The 20,860-nt window shown below is 49.1% G+C and overlaps 14 non-coding genes and 2 pseudogenes across 14 annotated transcripts; all 16 read left to right on the top strand.

Moving 5' to 3' along the window:
- Positions 1 to 2,430: 2,430 nt before the first annotated feature.
- On the top strand, positions 2,431 to 2,606 carry LOC139293060 (U2 spliceosomal RNA; annotated as a pseudogene).
- A 527-nt stretch (positions 2,607 to 3,133) lies between these two features.
- Positions 3,134 to 3,250, top strand: LOC139293267 (U5 spliceosomal RNA). Its single transcript, XR_011597884.1, has one exon. It is a non-coding gene; the product is annotated as a U5 spliceosomal RNA (small nuclear RNA).
- A 177-nt stretch (positions 3,251 to 3,427) lies between these two features.
- LOC139292997 (U2 spliceosomal RNA) lies at positions 3,428 to 3,618 on the top strand. The gene has a single exon (XR_011597664.1). It is a non-coding gene; the product is annotated as a U2 spliceosomal RNA (small nuclear RNA).
- A 715-nt stretch (positions 3,619 to 4,333) lies between these two features.
- On the top strand, positions 4,334 to 4,450 carry LOC139293266 (U5 spliceosomal RNA). The gene has a single exon (XR_011597883.1). It is a non-coding gene; the product is annotated as a U5 spliceosomal RNA (small nuclear RNA).
- A 177-nt stretch (positions 4,451 to 4,627) lies between these two features.
- On the top strand, positions 4,628 to 4,818 carry LOC139292996 (U2 spliceosomal RNA). Its single transcript, XR_011597663.1, has one exon. It is a non-coding gene; the product is annotated as a U2 spliceosomal RNA (small nuclear RNA).
- Positions 4,819 to 5,346: 528 nt separating this feature from the next.
- LOC139293265 (U5 spliceosomal RNA) lies at positions 5,347 to 5,463 on the top strand. The gene has a single exon (XR_011597882.1). It is a non-coding gene; the product is annotated as a U5 spliceosomal RNA (small nuclear RNA).
- A 177-nt stretch (positions 5,464 to 5,640) lies between these two features.
- On the top strand, positions 5,641 to 5,831 carry LOC139292995 (U2 spliceosomal RNA). The gene has a single exon (XR_011597662.1). It is a non-coding gene; the product is annotated as a U2 spliceosomal RNA (small nuclear RNA).
- Positions 5,832 to 6,358: 527 nt separating this feature from the next.
- Positions 6,359 to 6,475, top strand: LOC139293264 (U5 spliceosomal RNA). The gene has a single exon (XR_011597881.1). It is a non-coding gene; the product is annotated as a U5 spliceosomal RNA (small nuclear RNA).
- A 177-nt stretch (positions 6,476 to 6,652) lies between these two features.
- On the top strand, positions 6,653 to 6,843 carry LOC139292994 (U2 spliceosomal RNA). The gene has a single exon (XR_011597661.1). It is a non-coding gene; the product is annotated as a U2 spliceosomal RNA (small nuclear RNA).
- A 528-nt stretch (positions 6,844 to 7,371) lies between these two features.
- On the top strand, positions 7,372 to 7,488 carry LOC139293263 (U5 spliceosomal RNA). The gene has a single exon (XR_011597880.1). It is a non-coding gene; the product is annotated as a U5 spliceosomal RNA (small nuclear RNA).
- Positions 7,489 to 7,665: 177 nt separating this feature from the next.
- LOC139293044 (U2 spliceosomal RNA) lies at positions 7,666 to 7,856 on the top strand. The gene has a single exon (XR_011597708.1). It is a non-coding gene; the product is annotated as a U2 spliceosomal RNA (small nuclear RNA).
- A 528-nt stretch (positions 7,857 to 8,384) lies between these two features.
- Positions 8,385 to 8,501, top strand: LOC139293262 (U5 spliceosomal RNA). The gene has a single exon (XR_011597879.1). It is a non-coding gene; the product is annotated as a U5 spliceosomal RNA (small nuclear RNA).
- Positions 8,502 to 8,678: 177 nt separating this feature from the next.
- Positions 8,679 to 8,869, top strand: LOC139292993 (U2 spliceosomal RNA). Its single transcript, XR_011597660.1, has one exon. It is a non-coding gene; the product is annotated as a U2 spliceosomal RNA (small nuclear RNA).
- A 2,108-nt stretch (positions 8,870 to 10,977) lies between these two features.
- Positions 10,978 to 11,094, top strand: LOC139293260 (U5 spliceosomal RNA). The gene has a single exon (XR_011597877.1). It is a non-coding gene; the product is annotated as a U5 spliceosomal RNA (small nuclear RNA).
- Positions 11,095 to 17,031: 5,937 nt separating this feature from the next.
- On the top strand, positions 17,032 to 17,205 carry LOC139293066 (U2 spliceosomal RNA; annotated as a pseudogene).
- A 528-nt stretch (positions 17,206 to 17,733) lies between these two features.
- On the top strand, positions 17,734 to 17,850 carry LOC139293259 (U5 spliceosomal RNA). Its single transcript, XR_011597876.1, has one exon. It is a non-coding gene; the product is annotated as a U5 spliceosomal RNA (small nuclear RNA).
- Positions 17,851 to 20,860: the final 3,010 nt, after the last annotated feature.

The following is a 20,860-nucleotide window of genomic DNA, read 5'->3' as shown; positions in this document are numbered from 1 at the left end:
TGGATTTTGAAAAACTTGACCGACTTCCTGACAGTTTTAGAGTAGGGATAGTGACTCTCCTTCACAAAGACAAAGACAAGACAGATTTGAAGAACTGGAGACCCATTACACTTTTAAATTTTGATTGTAAACTTTTTAGTAAGGTTTTAGCATCCCGCATGTCTTTGTTTTTAGAAGACCTGATTCACCCTGATCAAGCCTGTGCTGTCCCGGGGAGGAAGATCACCGACAGCCTCGTACTGATCCGAGACACCATCTGTTATGCGAGAGACAGAAACATCCGGCTAGTTGTCCTAAATTTAGATTTTGAGAAAGCCTTTGATCGGATCTCGCACCAGTACCTTTTCCAGGTGCTGCAAAAAATGGGGTTTCCAAGAAGGTTTATAGCCTGGGTGAGAATGCTGTACCAGGGCATTACCAGCAAATTCACTGTTAACGGGCATCTTACAGAAGCAGTGGATATAAACTGCGGTGTCCGTCAGGGTTGTCCGTTATCTGCCCTCCTCTATGTTCTCTGCATAGAACCACTGGCACAGATCTTGAGAAGGGACCAACAAATCAATGGGGTTGGAGCCCCAGGGAGCGGGGGACTGGAGACAAAGTGTTTTTTATACATGGACGACGTGAACATTTTATGCACTGACCTTTTATCTGTCAACAGGACGCTGGACTTGACTGACTGGTTTGGACGGGCCTCTGGGTCAAAACTCAACAGAGGCAAGACCCAAGCCCACTTTTATGGACCGTGGACAGCGACTGAGATGACAGGACTCCCCCTGACTGTGACCCAGACAGACCAAAAGATACTTGGGATCAAATTTGATAGGGAGGGGGGAGGGAAAACAAATTGGCCAGACATTGTAGGGAAAGTCAGGCAGAGACTAGGGTACTGGAGACTTAGAAGACTGACAATGGAAGGAAAGGTTTTAATCATCAAAGCTGTGATTTTACCTTTGCTTTTACTCATCAGTTCTGTTTTTTTCCCACCTAGAAGAGTGCTTTTAGACTTGGAAAGAGCCATCTTTTATTTCCTGTGGGGCTCCAAGTGGGAACGTCTGAGGAGATATGTGATGAAGAAGCCGAAGGAGAAAGGAGGAAAAGGAGTCCCTGACCTGTACTTGTTTTTAGGGAGCAGATACACAGCACTACACATCACAACCGCCACAGCCCCATCCAGAAACCCCAAAACAACAGCAATGACACGGTTCTGGATGGGGTCCTACCTCAGACGATTAAAAATTTTACCCAATGATCTTAAAGTACCTGTGTCTTTTAACCTGCCACCAACCTACGCTTTTATCCAGACATTTTTAAGGCATTTTAACCTTGAGCAGGAGGAGTTGAAAGTTTTAACCAACCACCGTTCTGTCATTTCTGTTGTGCAGGAGCAGGAACCAGTGAGTCCAGTGCGCGGGCTCGCATTGGGCGAGCCTTCAGCAGTGTGGCGCAACGTGAACCATTCCGCTCTTCCAAACAGACTCCGGGACCTGTCATGGATGGTGGCTCACGAGATCCTCCCAGTCAGGTCCGTAATGCACTCCCGGGGCTTGTCCACACATTCAACTTGTCCCCGACCAGGTTGTGGCGCGCCCGAGTCGGTGAGGCATTTGCTCTGGGAGTGCAGCGCTGCCGTAGAACAGTGGGCAACGGCCGGCTCCTTGCAATTCCCGTACTTGCCAGCAAGGGAGGTCCTTACAGCACAGCTGGTGCTGTATGGGGTGGGCCAAAAACAATTGCCAGCATGCGACTTCCCCAAGCAGTGGCTTACCCTAGCCGCCATAAAAGACGCCATATGGACCTCCAGAAACTTGCTGGCAAGGAAGCACATGCAGATCCCCCCCGTGGCTGCGATCCGGATGGCCGCAGCGACGGTCCAAGCAGCCGAAGCTGCAGGCGGCAGGCCAAGGACACAGCCACAAAGAAGAATCGCATTTGTGCCCATTCGGACGAAGGAGCCGGAGCCACACAAAAGAAGTTCAAAGCAGCGGCGGCCTGACTCTCCGGGTGAGGCAGGTGGGAAGGAGCAACAGGGCGAAGGTCTCCTCTGAGCACCAAGAAAGGATTCCGAGAGACCAAATCTGTTTGGGAGAGCGGAATGACTTATCCTTGGTAGGGAATCACTATGCTCCTGCACAGCAATGGAGTTGGAAGGGAGGATTTTTACCGAAGCACTCCCCATTTGTTTTTGTTTTTTTTGTTGGGTTGGACATTTTAAAATGGACACTCAAAACACACAGACATGCACAAAATGTATAATTTTTAACTTGTGAGAAATCTCATCTGTAATACCTCTGACGACAGTGTTTTGAATATTTAAATATGGTCTTACATGTTGCACCATTGTATTGATTGATTTCTTGTATTTTAAAAGGTAATTTGTATGTCTTAACTCTGGGTTTTATGTGAAATTACTATGAAATGAGTGTCAATAAATCTTTTCGAAAGAAAAAAAATCTGTTCTTATCAGTTTAATATCTGATATGTCCTCTATAAGGGGACAACATATTAAATGGATTTTTAGCACCGGGAGCTGAAAAAGGGGCTTGCCCCGTTCACTCCACGCATCGACCCGGTATTGCAGTGCCGCCGGGAACGGTGCACCCATCTCCTGCCTTGTGAAAAAGCAAATACCGACACAAAGAGAGAGTCGGGGTCAAACCCTCTGCTGACTGCCTGACGTCCCTCGCCGAGCCTCATCTGGGCTCCCGCTCTCAAATGACTGTGTATCATCCGTGACCACTGGGGTGGGGGCAGAGCGCAGCTCAGCATCAACAGCCAGATGAAGCCACCCAAAAAAATGCAGCCAGATTCGCACTTTTGACTCGCAGACAGATAGGGAACATTGCCCTACTGCCACCGGTACGTACGGTTAAACGTGCCCTGCACTTTCGCTCCCCTCGTCACAGAGAGTCCGCAAGGGCCTGAGTGTTTGGGACATTTGGTAGCCTGTGTCCAAAAGCCAGGCCTTCATTTCTCCGCGATCCCATTGGATAGAGCCTGTGCTAATGTGGGGAGGGCTAGGGGAATGTGCGTGGCCTGGTATTTGGGACTCCACAAGCAGAGTGAGGCTTACCGTGAGGGTAGTGACCGGGGCGACTAGGCTCCTCGGCCGCTCTCCTGGAGAGGCCTGTACTTACTCGGGTTTCTCTTCATCACGTACAAGCCTTTCGCCTTTTACTAAAGACTTCCGTGGAGAGGAACACCAATGAGTTAAAACTATTTTTGGCAGGCTCTGCCGTGTGGCTGAGCCTCGTGCGTTTGTGAAAAGCAACAAGAAGCTGTCCTTAACAAGATTTAGGCTGCCACCTTGTCGGCTTGGGAGGAGGCGCTGAGAAGCAGCCATTGTTATGCGCGCTTGAAACGACTGCGCCAGGACAAGGGAGAGCTGTTCCAGAATGTGGCCTCTGGAAGCAAACAGCCAGGGCTCATCGCTTCTCGGCCTTTTGGCTAAGATCAAGTGTAGTATCTGTTCTTATCAGTTTAATATCTGATATGTCCTCTATAAGGGGACAACATATTAAATGGATTTTTAGCACCGGGAGCTGAAAAAGGGGCTTGCCCCGTTCACTCCACGCATCGACCCGGTATTGCAGTGCCGCCGGGAACGGTGCACCCATCTCCTGCCTTGTGAAAAAGCAAATACCGACACAAACAGAGAGTCGGGGTCAAACCCTCTGCTGACTGCCTGACGTCCCTCGCCGAGCCTCATCTGGGCTCCCGCTCTCAAATGACTGTGTATCATCCGTGACCACTGGGGTGGGGGCAGAGCGCAGCTCAGCATCAACAGCCAGATGAAGCCACCCAAAAAAATGCAGCCAGATTCGCACTTTTGACTCGCAGACAGATAGGGAACATTGCCCTACTGCTGACTGCCTGACGTCCCTCGCCGAGCCTCATCTGGGCTCCCGCTCTCAAATGACTGTGTATCATCCGTGACCACTGGGGTGGGGGCAGAGCGCAGCTCAGCATCAACAGCCAGATGAAGCCACCCAAAAAAATGCAGCCAGATTCGCACTTTTGACTCGCAGACAGATAGGGAACATTGCCCTACTGCCACCGGTACGTACGGTTAAACGTGCCCTGCACTTTCGCTCCCCTCGTCACAGAGAGTCCGCAAGGGCCTGAGTGTTTGGGACATTTGATAGCCTGTGTCCAAAAGCCAGGCCTTCATTTCTCCGCGATCCCATTGGATAGAGCCTGTGCTAATGTGGGGAGGGCTAGGGGAATGTGCGTGGCCTGGTATTTGGGACTCCACAAGCAGAGTGAGGCTTACCGTGAGGGTAGTGACCGGGGCGACTAGGCTCCTCGGCCGCTCTCCTGGAGAGGCCTGTACTTACTCGGGTTTCTCTTCATCACGTACAAGCCTTTCGCCTTTTACTAAAGACTTCCGTGGAGAGGAACACCAATGAGTTAAAACTATTTTTGGCAGGCTCTGCCGTGTGGCTGAGCCTCGTGCGTTTGTGAAAAGCAACAAGAAGCTGTCCTTAACAAGATTTAGGCTGCCACCTTGTCGGCTTGGGAGGAGGCGCTGAGAAGCAGCCATTGTTATGCGCGCTTGAAACGACTGCGCCAGGACAAGGGAGAGCTGTTCCAGAATGTGGCCTCTGGAAGCAAACAGCCAGGGCTCATCGCTTCTCGGCCTTTTGGCTAAGATCAAGTGTAGTATCTGTTCTTATCAGTTTAATATCTGATATGTCCTCTATAAGGGGACAACATATTAAATGGATTTTTAGCACCGGGAGCTGAAAAAGGGGCTTGCCCCGTTCACTCCACGCATCGACCCGGTATTGCAGTGCCGCCGGGAACGGTGCACCCATCTCCTGCCTTGTGAAAAAGCAAATACCGACACAAACAGAGAGTCGGGGTCAAACCCTCTGCTGACTGCCTGACGTCCCTCGCCGAGCCTCATCTGGGCTCCCGCTCTCAAATGACTGTGTATCATCCGTGACCACTGGGGTGGGGGCAGAGCGCAGCTCAGCATCAACAGCCAGATGAAGCCACCCAAAAAAATGCAGCCAGATTCGCACTTTTGACTCGCAGACAGATAGGGAACATTGCCCTAATGCCAACCGGTACGTACGGTTAAACGTGCCCTGCACTTTCGCTCCCCTCGTCACAGAGAGTCCGCAAGGGCCTGAGTGTTTGGGACATTTGGTAGCCTGTGTCCAAAAGCCAGGCCTTCATTTCTCCGCGATCCCATTGGATAGAGCCTGTGCTAATGTGGGGAGGGCTAGGGGAATGTGCGTGGCCTGGTATTTGGGACTCCACAAGCAGAGTGAGGCTTACCGTGAGGGTAGTGACCGGGGCGACTAGGCTCCTCGGCCGCTCTCCTGGAGAGGCCTGTACTTACTCGGGTTTCTCTTCATCACGTACAAGCCTTTCGCCTTTTACTAAAGACTTCCGTGGAGAGGAACACCAATGAGTTAAAACTATTTTTGGCAGGCTCTGCCGTGTGGCTGAGCCTCGTGCGTTTGTGAAAAGCAACAAGAAGCTGTCCTTAACAAGATTTAGGCTGCCACCTTGTCGGCTTGGGAGGAGGCGCTGAGAAGCAGCCATTGTTATGCGCGCTTGAAACGACTGCGCCAGGACAAGGGAGAGCTGTTCCAGAATGTGGCCTCTGGAAGCAAACAGCCAGGGCTCATCGCTTCTCGGCCTTTTGGCTAAGATCAAGTGTAGTATCTGTTCTTATCAGTTTAATATCTGATATGTCCTCTATAAGGGGACAACATATTAAATGGATTTTTAGCACCGGGAGCTGAAAAAGGGGCTTGCCCCGTTCACTCCACGCATCGACCCGGTATTGCAGTGCCGCCGGGAACGGTGCACCCATCTCCTGCCTTGTGAAAAAGCAAATACCGACACAAACAGAGAGTCGGGGTCAAACCCTCTGCTGACTGCCTGACGTCCCTCGCCGAGCCTCATCTGGGCTCCCGCTCTCAAATGACTGTGTATCATCCGTGACCACTGGGGTGGGGGCAGAGCGCAGCTCAGCATCAACAGCCAGATGAAGCCACCCAAAAAAATGCAGCCAGATTCGCACTTTTGACTCGCAGACAGATAGGGAACATTGCCCTACTGCCACCGGTACGTACGGTTAAACGTGCCCTGCACTTTCGCTCCCCTCGTCACAGAGAGTCCGCAAGGGCCTGAGTGTTTGGGACACTTGGTAGCCTGTGTCCAAAAGCCAGGCCTTCATTTCTCCGCGATCCCATTGGATAGAGCCTGTGCTAATGTGGGGAGGGCTAGGGGAATGTGCGTGGCCTGGTATTTGGGACTCCACAAGCAGAGTGAGGCTTACCGTGAGGGTAGTGACCGGGGCGACTAGGCTCCTCGGCCGCTCTCCTGGAGAGGCCTGTACTTACTCGGGTTTCTCTTCATCACGTACAAGCCTTTCGCCTTTTACTAAAGACTTCCGTGGAGAGGAACACCAATGAGTTAAAACTATTTTTGGCAGGCTCTGCCGTGTGGCTGAGCCTCGTGCGTTTGTGAAAAGCAACAAGAAGCTGTCCTTAACAAGATTTAGGCTGCCACCTTGTCGGCTTGGGAGGAGGCGCTGAGAAGCAGCCATTGTTATGCGCGCTTGAAACGACTGCGCCAGGACAAGGGAGAGCTGTTCCAGAATGTGGCCTCTGGAAGCAAACAGCCAGGGCTCATCGCTTCTCGGCCTTTTGGCTAAGATCAAGTGTAGTATCTGTTCTTATCAGTTTAATATCTGATATGTCCTCTATAAGGGGACAACATATTAAATGGATTTTTAGCACCGGGAGCTGAAAAAGGGGCTTGCCCCGTTCACTCCACGCATCGACCCGGTATTGCAGTGCCGCCGGGAACGGTGCACCCATCTCCTGCCTTGTGAAAAAGCAAATACCGACACAAACAGAGAGTCGGGGTCAAACCCTCTGCTGACTGCCTGACGTCCCTCGCCGAGCCTCATCTGGGCTCCCGCTCTCAAATGACTGTGTATCATCCGTGACCACTGGGGTGGGGGCAGAGCGCAGCTCAGCATCAACAGCCAGATGAAGCCACCCAAAAAAATGCAGCCAGATTCGCACTTTTGACTCGCAGACAGATAGGGAACATTGCCCTAATGCCAACCGGTACGTACGGTTAAACGTGCCCTGCACTTTCGCTCCCCTCGTCACAGAGAGTCCGCAAGGGCCTGAGTGTTTGGGACATTTGGTAGCCTGTGTCCAAAAGCCAGGCCTTCATTTCTCCGCGATCCCATTGGATAGAGCCTGTGCTAATGTGGGGAGGGCTAGGGGAATGTGCGTGGCCTGGTATTTGGGACTCCACAAGCAGAGTGAGGCTTACCGTGAGGGTAGTGACCGGGGCGACTAGGCTCCTCGGCCGCTCTCCTGGAGAGGCCTGTACTTACTCGGGTTTCTCTTCATCACGTACAAGCCTTTCGCCTTTTACTAAAGACTTCCGTGGAGAGGAACACCAATGAGTTAAAACTATTTTTGGCAGGCTCTGCCGTGTGGCTGAGCCTCGTGCGTTTGTGAAAAGCAACAAGAAGCTGTCCTTAACAAGATTTAGGCTGCCACCTTGTCGGCTTGGGAGGAGGCGCTGAGAAGCAGCCATTGTTATGCGCGCTTGAAACGACTGCGCCAGGACAAGGGAGAGCTGTTCCAGAATGTGGCCTCTGGAAGCAAACAGCCAGGGCTCATCGCTTCTCGGCCTTTTGGCTAAGATCAAGTGTAGTATCTGTTCTTATCAGTTTAATATCTGATATGTCCTCTATAAGGGGACAACATATTAAATGGATTTTTAGCACCGGGAGCTGAAAAAGGGGCTTGCCCCGTTCACTCCATGCATCGACCCGGTATTGCAGTGCCGGCGGGAACGGTGCACCCATCTCCTGCCTTGTGAAAAAGCAAATACCGACACAAACAGAGAGTCGGGGTCAAACCCTCTGCTGACTGCCTGACGTCCCTCGCCGAGCCTCATCTGGGCTCCCGCTCTCAAATGACTGTGTATCATCCGTGACCACTGGGGTGGGGGCAGAGGGCAGCTCAGCATCAACAGCCAGATGAAGCCACCCAAAAAAATGCAGCCAGATTCGCACTTTTGACTCGCAGACAGATAGGGAACATTGCCCTAATGCCAACCGGTACGTACGGTTAAACGTGCCCTGCACTTTCGCTCCCCTCGTCACAGAGAGTCCGCAAGGGCCTGAGTGTTTGGGACACTTGGTAGCCTGTGTCCAAAAGCCAGGCCTTCATTTCTCCGCGATCCCATTGGATAGAGCCTGTGCTAATGTGGGGAGGGCTAGGGGAATGTGCGTGGCCTGGTATTTGGGACTCCACAAGCAGAGTGTGGCTTACCGTGAGGGTAGTGACCGGGGCGACTAGGCTCCTTGGCCGCTCTCCTGGAGAGGCCTGTACTTACTCGGGTTTCTCTTCATCACGTACAAGCCTTTCGCCTTTTACTAAAGACTTCCGTGGAGAGGAACACCAATGAGTTAAAACTATTTTTGGCAGGCTCTGCCGTGTGGCTGAGCCTCGTGCGTTTGTGAAAAGCAACAAGAAGCTGTCCTTAACAAGATTTAGGCTGCCACCTTGTCGGCTTGGGAGGAGGCGCTGAGAAGCAGCCATTGTTATGCGCGCTTGAAACGACTGCGCCAGGACAAGGGAGAGCTGTTCCAGAATGTGGCCTCTGGAAGCAAACAGCCAGGGCTCATCGCTTCTCGGCCTTTTGGCTAAGATCAAGTGTAGTATCTGTTCTTATCAGTTTAATATCTGATATGTCCTCTATAAGGGGACAACATATTAAATGGATTTTTAGCACCGGGAGCTGAAAAAGGGGCTTGCCCCGTTCACTCCACGCATCGACCCGGTATTGCAGTGCCGCCGGGAACGGTGCACCCATCTCCTGCCTTGTGAAAAAGCAAATACCGACACAAACAGAGAGTCGGGGTCAAACCCTCTGCTGACTGCCTGACGTCCCTCGCCGAGCCTCATCTGGGCTCCCGCTCTCAAATGACTGTGTATCATCCGTGACCACTGGGGTGGGGGCAGAGGGCAGCTCAGCATCAACAGCCAGATGAAGCCACCCAAAAAAATGCAGCCAGATTCGCACTTTTGACTCGCAGACAGATAGGGAACATTCAGAATCAGAAATCAGAATCAGAAATACTTTATTGATCCCCGGGGGGAAATTGTACAGTACCGGTGCTCCCATTCAAGAGTAGAAAGTAGCATAATTTAGAACTAAAAGTTTGTACAAAATATAAAAATAAGAAATACAAAATACAAAATATACACATTTACAGTATTTAAGTGAAATGAGGTGAAATGAAAAATGAAATGAAAATACAAAATATACACATTTACAGTATTTAAGTGAAATGAGGTAAAAATATATACAATAACAATGTATATGTATGTATGTGTTGCACTAAAGTGTGTGACTATATATGTATTGCACTTAAACATTTTGCATAAATAGTGAGGTGGTGTATGAACAGGTGAGGTAGATACAGATACGGATTCCAGTCTCTTCCTGAGTGTCTGACATTCAGAGAGAGGAGTTAAACAGTCTGATGGCCACAGGCAGGAATGATTTCCTGTGTCGCTCAGTTGTGCATTTGGGAGCAATGAGTCTCCCACTGAAGGTGCTCTTGTGTCCGACCAGTACGTCATGGAGAGGATGTGAAACATTGTTCAAGATGCCCCGCAGCTTAGACAGCATCCTCCTCTCTGACACCACCGTCAGAGAGTCCAGCTGCACCCCCACAACGTCACTGGCCTTGCGGATCAGTTTGTTTAGTCTGTTGGAGTCCGCCACCCTCAGCCTGCTGCCCCAGCATGCAACAGCATAGAGGATAGCACTGGCCACCACAGACTCATAAAACATCCTCAGCATAGTCCGGCAGATGTTGAAGGACCTCAGCCGCCTCAGAAAGTAGAGACGGCTCTGGCCCTTCCTGTAGAGGGCATTAGTGTTCTTTACCCAGTCCAGTTTATTGTCTATGTGAACTCCCAGATACTTGTAATCCTCTACAATGTCCACACTGGCCCCCTGGATGGAAACAGGGGTCATCGGCGCCTTGGTCCTCCTCAGATCCACAGTCAGTTCCTTTGTCTTTGTCACGTTGAGCTGTAGATGGTTCTGCTCGCACCATGTGACAAAGTTGTCCACAGCAGCCCTGTACTCCTCTTCATCACCCTTACTGATACATCCAACTATTGCTGAGTCGTCAGAAAACTTCTGAAGATGGCAGGTCTCAGTGCAGTAGCTGAAGTCCGTGGTGTAGACGGTGAAGAGGAAGGGAGAGAGGACAGTTCCCTGCGGGGCCCCGGTGTTGCTGACCACTCTGTCTGACACACAGTGTTGTAAGCGCACATACTGTGGTCTGCCAGTCAGGTAGTTGACAATCCAGGACACAAGGGGGGCATCCACCTGCATCTCCGTCAGCTTCTCACCCAGTAGAGCCGGACGGATGGTGTTGAACGCACTGGAGAAGTCAAAGAACATGACTCTCACAGTGCTCGCCGGCTTGTCCAGGTGGGCGTAGACGCGGTTGAGCAGGTAGATGATGGCATCCTCCACTCCAAGTCGGGGCTGATAGGCGAACTGAAGGGGGTCCAAGTGTGTCTTGACCAAGGGCCGGAGCTGCTCTAGGACGAGTCTCTCCAGGGTCTTCATGATGTGGGAGGTCAGTGCCACGGGTCTGTAGTCCTTGGAGCCACTAATGCCAACCGGTACGTACGGTTAAACGTGCCCTGCACTTTCGCTCCCCTCGTCACAGAGAGTCCGCAAGGGCCTGAGTGTTTGGGACATTTGGTAGCCTGTGTCCAAAAGCCAGGCCTTCATTTCTCCGCGATCCCATTGGATAGAGCCTGTGCTAATGTGGGGAGGGCTAGGGGAATGTGCGTGGCCTGGTATTTGGGACTCCACAAGCAGAGTGAGGCTTACCGTGAGGGTAGTGACCGGGGCGACTAGGCTCCTCGGCCGCTCTCCTGGAGAGGCCTGTACTTACTCGGGTTTCTCTTCATCACGTACAAGCCTTTCGCCTTTTACTAAAGACTTCCGTGGAGAGGAACACCAATGAGTTAAAACTATTTTTGGCAGGCTCTGCCGTGTGGCTGAGCCTCGTGCGTTTGTGAAAAGCAACAAGAAGCTGTCCTTAACAAGATTTAGGCTGCCACCTTGTCGGCTTGGGAGGAGGCGCTGAGAAGCAGCCATTGTTATGCGCGCTTGAAACGACTGCGCCAGGACAAGGGAGAGCTGTTCCAGAATGTGGCCTCTGGAAGCAAACAGCCAGGGCTCATCGCTTCTCGGCCTTTTGGCTAAGACTGTGATCGCTTCCTGTTGGTGGTAAAAACTTTTGCCTGTTTGTGGCATTGTGTTTTACTTCCCATTCTCGGGAGGACATTCACCTTATTCCTTGTGGAGAAAATTTCAACTCTATTGTAGTTGTAAATCCTACACCTAAAGGAATTCATTGGCACAGAGTACTGCTTACCTCTACTCTGTTGATTTAACATCTTGTCCCGGCTAAACAAGAAAAGGTAAGTTCGTTTTAATTATTTGCTGGTTTTAACATATTTATTGATCTTAGTTCTATTTATATCGTCTTTGTTTCTTTTTGTTTTGTTTTTTTTTTTAGACAGTTCTTAAGTGTTTTAGTCCTTCTTTTTAATCCTTTCAGTTTGTGGTGCCTCCACCATGTCGGCCAACATTTCCGGCATGCGGAGGCACCACAGTGTCAGATTTACCTTTAAAGAAAATGACCATGGAAAGCCCCTGGGGATGTCCAGAATTGACTTCTCCAGGAGGTTAATCCAAAAAACCCTTAAGTTTGAACCAGAGAATATAAATTGCATTGTTACTCTACCAACGAATAAAGGTTTCGATGTAAGCTTTCGGTCTGCCGCGCTGCTGAGAGAGTTTTGGACACGCTTTGAAAATGTAAAACCCCAGTTTTCCGCTTTTAATGTTGAGAAACTGACTGATAATGCCTCCAAAACCATCATTATCAGAATGTTCAATGAGACCGTGAATGCGGATGACATTTGTTTGTGGCTGGGTAGATACTGCACTGTAAAAGGACAGGCTACCAAAGTGAAAGATGAGGATGGCATTTGGAATTGCGCTTGGAGGGTCCCCATCCAACAATGGCAGGACCCCCAAGGCTTCCAGGGCCTGAAACATCTGCCATCTGTGATAGTTCTGGGAAACAACAGAGGCTACATTCACTACCAGGGCCAGCCCAAGCTGTGCCGCAAGTGTGGTGAGCATGGGCACCTGGCAGAAGCGTGTCAGCAGACTATTTGTGGAAAATGTAGAGAAATTGGGCACACCTTTGAGGAATGTACCAATGGTAGAAAGTGCAATCTTTGTGGAGAAACAACCCACCTCTTCAGAGATTGCCCAAAGTCATTTGCCAACAAACTGAAGGCAGCGAAAACCCCACAAAATGGTGGACAAGAGGAAGCAGTTAGAGAGCTAATTGAAGAAGCTGGGCTGGGAAATTCAAATCTCCCGCCAAATCCTGTGACTGGAAGGCCAGGATCAGGAGAGGCGGGAGAGGGGGAGGGGCCTGCAATTGCCCCACAAATGGAGAGTGGTGAGGAAGATGGGGCAATGCAGGCAGAAGGCGGAGCTAGCTCCGGATATGAAGGAGAGGAGGGGCCTGCAATTGCCCCGCAACTGGAAAGTCTTGAGGAAGATGGGGCAATGCAGGCAAAAGCCGGAGCTTGCTCAGAATGTGAAAATGACCAATCACAGGGCGATAGTGAGGACGCCTCCCTCCCCAACGCCCAGCAGACCAAGAGGCCTATATCAGAATTGTCCTCTGAGTCTCCTGTAGTCTCAGAGAAGAGGGGAAGAGCTGGGAACTACTCAAACAGCCCATCTGTGGAGGAGCCTAGAGTCTTCCCCTCCAATTCTCCAAATGAGGTCTCTTTCCTAACAATAGCTCTGCAATCAACCCCTAAGGACTCAAATCTCAATGCGACCATGCGTCCAAGGCCTACCCCTAGAGTCCGACAGGGGAATGAAGCTCAACCCCGTCACTCTTCACCCATGAGAGTGAAGGAAGAGCTCCGTTCACAAGAAATTAAATAACTGCTTTTTTTTAACATTGATAATCCCTTTTAGACTTTTAAGATTTCATACCTGTTAATTTTAACCATACTCATGGCACTCACCTTCTCAACCATCAATGTGAGAAGCGTGAAGTCACGAGTTAGAGCCCAGACTGTTCTATCCTTTCTTAATTCTTTTAAGTCAGATGTGTTTTTAATACAGGAATGTGGCCTGCCATTTTTAAACCACTACAGAGAGTGGGAGGAGCTATGGCCACAAACATCGATGTGGAGCGGATCAAACGCAAACAGAAATGACGGAGTGGCCATTTTAATCAAAAACCCCCTGGTTTTGGTGAAGGGCAGCACTGTGGTGAGAGATGGTCGGGCACTTTTAGCACACCTGACTTTTATGGGAAAAGATTTTAACATCTTAAATATTTATGGCTTTAACGACAGAAATGACAGGTATGATCTTTTAGAAGACTTGCAGTTCCACATGCTAGGTAGGGCACCTTTAGTTGTAGGGGGAGATTTTAATTGTATTTTAAGCAGGAATGATAGGAAGAGAGCAGGTGAAGATTTTAAAGTGGACAAAACCTCAGTTTTATTTCAGGGCATATGCAGGGATTTTAAACTTCTGGACTGTTTTAAAACCATGCATCCCAGAGAAGAGGGCTTCACCTGGTTTAGTGGTGATGGCACCCGAGCCTCTCGCATTGATTACATTTTATCACGTGATTGCCCACCAACTGATGCTAGATTGACACCTGTTTTCTTTTCAGACCACGCAATGCTCTCCTGCACTCTCTCACTCTCTTCGGGTGTGACATCAGGAAGCGGTCTGTGGAAGCTCAACTGCTCCCTTTTAGAAGATAGGGAGTTAGGTAGACAGTATAGAGAGCAGTACCAAGAGTGGCAGACCCTTCAAGACTTCTACGATACACGTGCACACTGGTGGGAAATGGTGAAAGCAAGGACCCAGACTTTCTTTAGACAGGCAGGCAAGAAAAAAAAAGACAGGGACAACAGACGCATGTTGGGACTGCAGAAACGACTCCAGCGGTATTTTAAACTAAACCAACAGGGGATGGATTTTAATGAAGAAATCAAACAAATTAAAACCGAGATGTCAGCCTCAGCAGAAATTAAAAGCAAGGGTGTCATTTTGAGAAGCAAGGAGAGGGAAATAGAGGAAGGAGAGAAGTGCACAAGATATTTTTTTAAGAAAATTATGAATAAAGGGGGGAGTATTTTTAGACTAAGAAAAGAAAATGGGTGCATAGCTGACACCACAGAGGAAATCATAGAAACTGTCGGACATTTTTATAGAGAACTATACAAAGAAAAACACATTAAGTGGGACACCATGACTGAAGTCTTAGAAGTTATTGACCAAGCAGTAAATGACAGTGAGCTTTTAACCCAAGATTTTAACATTCTCGAGTTAAATAAATGTCTCAAGTCTTTTAAGGCAGGTAAGTCTCCAGGAGAAGATGGGCTCCCTCTGGAATTTTATGTGACGTTCTGGGACATTTTAGCACCTGACTTGCTTGCTGTTTTTATGGATTTTGAAAAACTTGACCGACTTCCTGACAGTTTTAGAGTAGGGATAGTGACTCTCCTTCACAAAGACAAAGACAAGACAGATTTGAAGAACTGGAGACCCATTACACTTTTAAATTTTGATTGTAAACTTTTTAGTAAGGTTTTAGCATCCCGCATGTCTTTGTTTTTAGAAGACCTGATTCACCCTGATCAAGCCTGTGCTGTCCCGGGGAGGAAGATCACCGACAGCCTCGTACTGATCCGAGACACCATCTGTTATGCGAGAGACAGAAACATCCGGCTAGTTGTCCTAAATTTAGATTTTGAGAAAGCCTTTGATCGGATCTCGCACCAGTACCTTTTCCAGGTGCTGCAAAAAATGGGGTTTCCAAGAAGGTTTATAGCCTGGGTGAGAATGCTGTACCAGGGCATTACCAGCAAATTCACTGTTAACGGGCATCTTACAGAAGCAGTGGATATAAACTGCGGTGTCCGTCAGGGTTGTCCGTTATCTGCCCTCCTCTATGTTCTCTGCATAGAACCACTGGCACAGATCTTGAGAAGGGACCAACAAATCAATGGGGTTGGAGCCCCAGGGAGCGGGGGACTGGAGACAAAGTGTTTTTTATACATGGACGACGTGAACATTTTATGCACTGACCTTTTATCTGTCAACAGGACGCTGGACTTGACTGACTGGTTTGGACGGGCCTCTGGGTCAAAACTCAACAGAGGCAAGACCCAAGCCCACTTTTATGGACCGTGGACAGCGACTGAGATGACAGGACTCCCCCTGACTGTGACCCAGACAGACCAAAAGATACTTGGGATCAAATTTGATAGGGAGGGGGGAGGGAAAACAAATTGGCCAGACATTGTAGGGAAAGTCAGGCAGAGACTAGGGTACTGGAGACTTAGAAGACTGACAATGGAAGGAAAGGTTTTAATCATCAAAGCTGTGATTTTACCTTTGCTTTTACTCATCAGTTCTGTTTTTTTCCCACCTAGAAGAGTGCTTTTAGACTTGGAAAGAGCCATCTTTTATTTCCTGTGGGGCTCCAAGTGGGAACGTCTGAGGAGATATGTGATGAAGAAGCCGAAGGAGAAAGGAGGAAAAGGAGTCCCTGACCTGTACTTGTTTTTAGGGAGCAGATACACAGCACTACACATCACAACCGCCACAGCCCCATCCAGAAACCCCAAAACAACAGCAATGACACGGTTCTGGATGGGGTCCTACCTCAGACGATTAAAAATTTTACCCAATGATCTTAAAGTACCTGTGTCTTTTAACCTGCCACCAACCTACGCTTTTATCCAGACATTTTTAAGGCATTTTAACCTTGAGCAGGAGGAGTTGAAAGTTTTAACCAACCACCGTTCTGTCATTTCTGTTGTGCAGGAGCAGGAACCAGTGAGTCCAGTGCGCGGGCTCGCATTGGGCGAGCCTTCAGCAGTGTGGCGCAACGTGAACCATTCCGCTCTTCCAAACAGACTCCGGGACCTGTCATGGATGGTGGCTCACGAGATCCTCCCAGTCAGGTCCGTAATGCACTCCCGGGGCTTGTCCACACATTCAACTTGTCCCCGACCAGGTTGTGGCGCACCCGAGTCGGTGAGGCATTTGCTCTGGGAGTGCAGCGCTGCCGTAGAACAGTGGGCAACGGCCGGCTCCTTGCAATTCCCGTACTTGCCAGCAAGGGAGGTCCTTACAGCACAGCTGGTGCTGTATGGGGTGGGCCAAAAACAATTGCCAGCATGCGACTTCCCCAAGCAGTGGCTTACCCTAGCCGCCATAAAAGACGCCATATGGACCTCCAGAAACTTGCTGGCAAGGAAGCACATGCAGATCCCCCCCGTGGCTGCGATCCGGATGGCCGCAGCGACGGTCCAAGCAGCCGAAGCTGCAGGCGGCAGGCCAAGGACACAGCCACAAAGAAGAATCGCATTTGTGCCCATTCGGACGAAGGAGCCGGAGCCACACAAAAGAAGTTCAAAGCAGCGGCGGCCTGACTCTCCGGGTGAGGCAGGTGGGAAGGAGCAACAGGGCGAAGGTCTCCTCTGAGCACCAAGAAAGGATTCCGAGAGACCAAATCTGTTTGGGAGAGCGGAATGACTTATCCTTGGTAGGGAATCACTATGCTCCTGCACAGCAATGGAGTTGGAAGGGAGGATTTTTACTGAAGCACTCCCCATTTGTTTTTGTTTTTTTTGTTTTTTTTTTAAAGACATTTTAAAATGGACACTCAAAACACACAGACATGCACAAAATGTTTAATTTTTAACTTGTGAGAAATCTCATCTGTAATACCTCTGACGACAGTGTTTTGAATATTTAAATATGGTCTTACCTGTTGCACCATTGTATTGATTGATTTCTTGTATTTTAAAAGGTAATTTGTATGTCTTAACTCTGGGTTTTATGTGAAATTACTATGAAATGGGTGTCAATAAATCTTTTCGAAAGAAAAAATCTGTTCTTATCAGTTTAATATCTGATATGTCCTCTATAAGGGGACAACATATTAAATGGATTTTTAGCACCGGGAGCTGAAAAAGGGGCTTGCCCCGTTCACTCCACGCATCGACCCGGTATTGCAGTGCCGCCGGGAACGGTGCACCCATCTCCTGCCTTGTGAAAAAGCAAATACCGACACAAACAGAGAGTCGGGGTCAAACCCTCTGCTGACTGCCTGACGTCCCTCGCCGAGCCTCATCTGGGCTCCCGCTCTCAAATGACTGTGTATCATCCGTGACCACTGGGGTGGGGGCAGAGGACAGCTCAGCATCAACAGCCAGATGAAGCCACCCAAAAAAATGCAGCCAGATTCGCACTTTTGACTCGCAGACAGATAGGGAACATTGCCCTAATGCCAACCGGTACGTACGGTTAAACGTGCCCTGCACTTTCGCTCCCCTCGTCACAGAGAGTCCGCAAGGGCCTGAGTGTTTGGGACATTTGATAGCCTGTGTCCAAAAGCCAGGCCTTCATTTCTCCGCGATCCCATTGGATAGAGCCTGTGCTAATGTGGGGAGGGCTAGGGGAATGTGCGTGGCCTGGTATTTGGGACTCCACAAGCAGAGTGAGGCTTACCGTGAGGGTAGTGACCGGGGCGACTAGGCTCCTCGGCCGCTCTCCTGGAGAGGCCTGTACTTACTCGGGTTTCTCTTCATCACGTACAAGCCTTTCGCCTTTTACTAAAGACTTCCGTGGAGAGGAACACCAATGAGTTAAAACTATTTTTGGCAGGCTCTGCCGTGTGGCTGAGCCTCGTGCGTTTGTGAAAAGCAACAAGAAGCTGTCCTTAACAAGATTTAGGCTGCCACCTTGTCGGCTTGGGAGGAGGCGCTGAGAAGCAGCCATTGTTATGCGCGCTTGAAACGACTGCGCCAGGACAAGGGAGAGCTGTTCCAGAATGTGGCCTCTGGAAGCAAACAGCCAGGGCTCATCGCTTCTCGGCCTTTTGGCTAAGACTGTGATCGCTTCCTGTTGGTGGTAAAAACTTTTGCCTGTTTGTGGCATTGTGTTTTACTTCCCATTCTCGGGAGGACATTCACCTTATTCCTTGTGGAGAAAATTTCAACTCTATTGTAGTTGTAAATCCTACACCTAAAGGAATTCATTGGCACAGAGTACTGCTTACCTCTACTCTGTTGATTTAACATCTTGTCCCGGCTAAACAAGAAAAGGTAAGTTCGTTTTAATTATTTGCTGGTTTTAACATATTTATTGATCTTAGTCCTATTTATATCGTCTTTGTTTCTTTTTGTTTTGTTTTTTTTTAGACAATTCTTAAGTGTTTTAGTCCTTCTTTTTAATCCTTTCAGTTTGTGGTGCCTCCACCATGTCGGCCAACATTTCCGGCATGCGGAGGCACCACAGTGTCAGATTTACCTTTAAAGAAAATGACCATGGAAAGCCCCTGGGGATGTCCAGAATTGACTTCTCCAGGAGGTTAATCCAAAAAACCCTTAAGTTTGAACCAGAGAATATAAATTGCATTGTTACTCTACCAACGAATAAAGGTTTCGATGTAAGCTTTCGGTCTGCCGCGCTGCTGAGAGAGTTTTGGACACGCTTTGAAAATGTAAAACCCCAGTTTTCCGCTTTTAATGTTGAGAAACTGACTGATAATGCCTCCAAAACCATCATTATCAGAATGTTCAATGAGACCGTGAATGCGGATGACATTTGTTTGTGGCTGGGTAGATACTGCACTGTAAAAGGACAGGCTACCAAAGTGAAAGATGAGGATGGCATTTGGAATTGCGCTTGGAGGGTCCCCATCCAACAATGGCAGGACCCCCAAGGCTTCCAGGGCCTGAAACATCTGCCATCTGTGATAGTTCTGGGAAACAACAGAGGCTACATTCACTACCAGGGCCAGCCCAAGCTGTGCCGCAAGTGTGGTGAGCATGGGCACCTGGCAGAAGCGTGTCAGCAGACTATTTGTGGAAAATGTAGAGAAATTGGGCACACCTTTGAGGAATGTACCAATGGCAGAAAGTGCAATCTTTGTGGAGAAACAACCCACCTCTTCAGAGATTGCCCAAAGTCATTTGCCAACAAACTGAAGGCAGCGAAAACCCCACAAAATGGTGGACAAGAGGAAGCAGTTAGAGAGCTAATTGAAGAAGCTGGGCTGGGAAATTCAAATCTCCCGCCAAATCCTGTGACTGGAAGGCCAGGATCAGGAGAGGCGGGAGAGGGGGAGGGGCCTGCAATTGCCCCACAAATGGAGAGTGGTGAGGAAGATGGGGCAATGCAGGCAGAAGGCGGAGCTAGCTCCGGATATGAAGGAGAGGAGGGGCCTGCAATTGCCCCGCAACTGGAAAGTCTTGAGGAAGATGGGGCAATGCAGGCAAAAGCCGGAGCTTGCTCAGAATGTGAAAATGACCAATCACAGGGCGATAGTGAGGACGCCTCCCTCCCCAACGCCCAGCAGACCAAGAGGCCTATATCAGAATTGTCCTCTGAGTCTCCTGTAGTCTCAGAGAAGAGGGGAAGAGCTGGGAACTACTCAAACAGCCCATCTGTGGAGGAGCCTAGAGTCTTCCCCTCCAATTCTCCAAATGAGGTCTCTTTCCTAACAATAGCTCTGCAATCAACCCCTAAGGACTCAAATCTCAATGCGACCATGCGTCCAAGGCCTACCCCTAGAGTCCGACAGGGGAATGAAGCTCAACCCCGTCACTCTTCACCCATGAGAGTGAAGGAAGAGCTCCGTTCACAAGAAATTTAAATAACTGCTTTTTTTTTAACATTGATAATCCCTTTTAGACTTTTAAGATTTCATACCTGTTAATTTTAACCATACTCATGGCACTCACCTTCTCAACCATCAATGTGAGAAGCGTGAAGTCACGAGTTAGAGCCCAGACTGTTTTATCCTTTCTTAATTCTTTTAAGTCAGATGTGTTTTTAATACAGGAATGTGGCCTGCCATTTTTAAACCACTACAGAGAGTGGGAGGAGCTATGGCCACAAACATCGATGTGGAGCGGATCAAACGCAAACAGAAATGACGGAGTGGCCATTTTAATCAAAAACCCCCTGGTTTTGGTGAAGGGCAGCACTGTGGTGAGAGATGGTCGGGCACTTTTAGCACACCTGACTTTTATGGGAAAAGATTTTAACGTCTTAAATATTTATGGCTTTAACGACAGAAATGACAGGTATGATCTTTTAGAAGACTTGCAGTTCCACATGCTAGGTAGGGCACCTTTAGTTGTAGGGGGAGATTTTAATTGTATTTTAAGCAGGAATGATAGGAAGAGAGCAGGTGAAGATTTTAAAGTGGACAAAACCTCAGTCTTATTTCAGGGCATATGCAGGGATTTTAAACTTCTGGACTGTTTTAAAACCACGCATCCCAGAGAGGAGGGCTTCACCTGGTTTAGTGGTGATGGCACCCGAGCCTCTCGCATTGATTACATTTTATCACGTGATTGCCCACCAACTGATGCTAGATTGACACCTGTTTTCTTTTCAGACCACGCAATGCTCTCCTGCACTCTCTCACTCTCTTCGGGTGTGACATCAGGAAGCGGTCTGTGGAAGCTCAACTGCTCCCTTTTAGAAGATAGGGAGTTAGGTAGACAGTATAGAGAGCAGTACCAAGAGTGGCAGACCCTTCAAGACTTCTACGATACACGTGCACACTGGTGGGAAATGGTGAAAGCAAGGACCCAGACTTTCTTTAGACAGGCAGGCAAGAAAAAAAAAGACAGGGACAACAGACGCATGTTGGGACTGCAGAAACGACTCCAGCGGTATTTTA

The sequence above is a fragment of the Enoplosus armatus genome, chromosome 11, assembly GCF_043641665.1.
Source record: "Enoplosus armatus isolate fEnoArm2 chromosome 11, fEnoArm2.hap1, whole genome shotgun sequence".
NCBI classification, from domain to species: domain Eukaryota; kingdom Metazoa; phylum Chordata; class Actinopteri; order Centrarchiformes; family Enoplosidae; genus Enoplosus; species Enoplosus armatus.
Note: the sequence above shows the minus strand (reverse complement) of the source record. Positions and strands in the feature narration are given on the sequence as shown.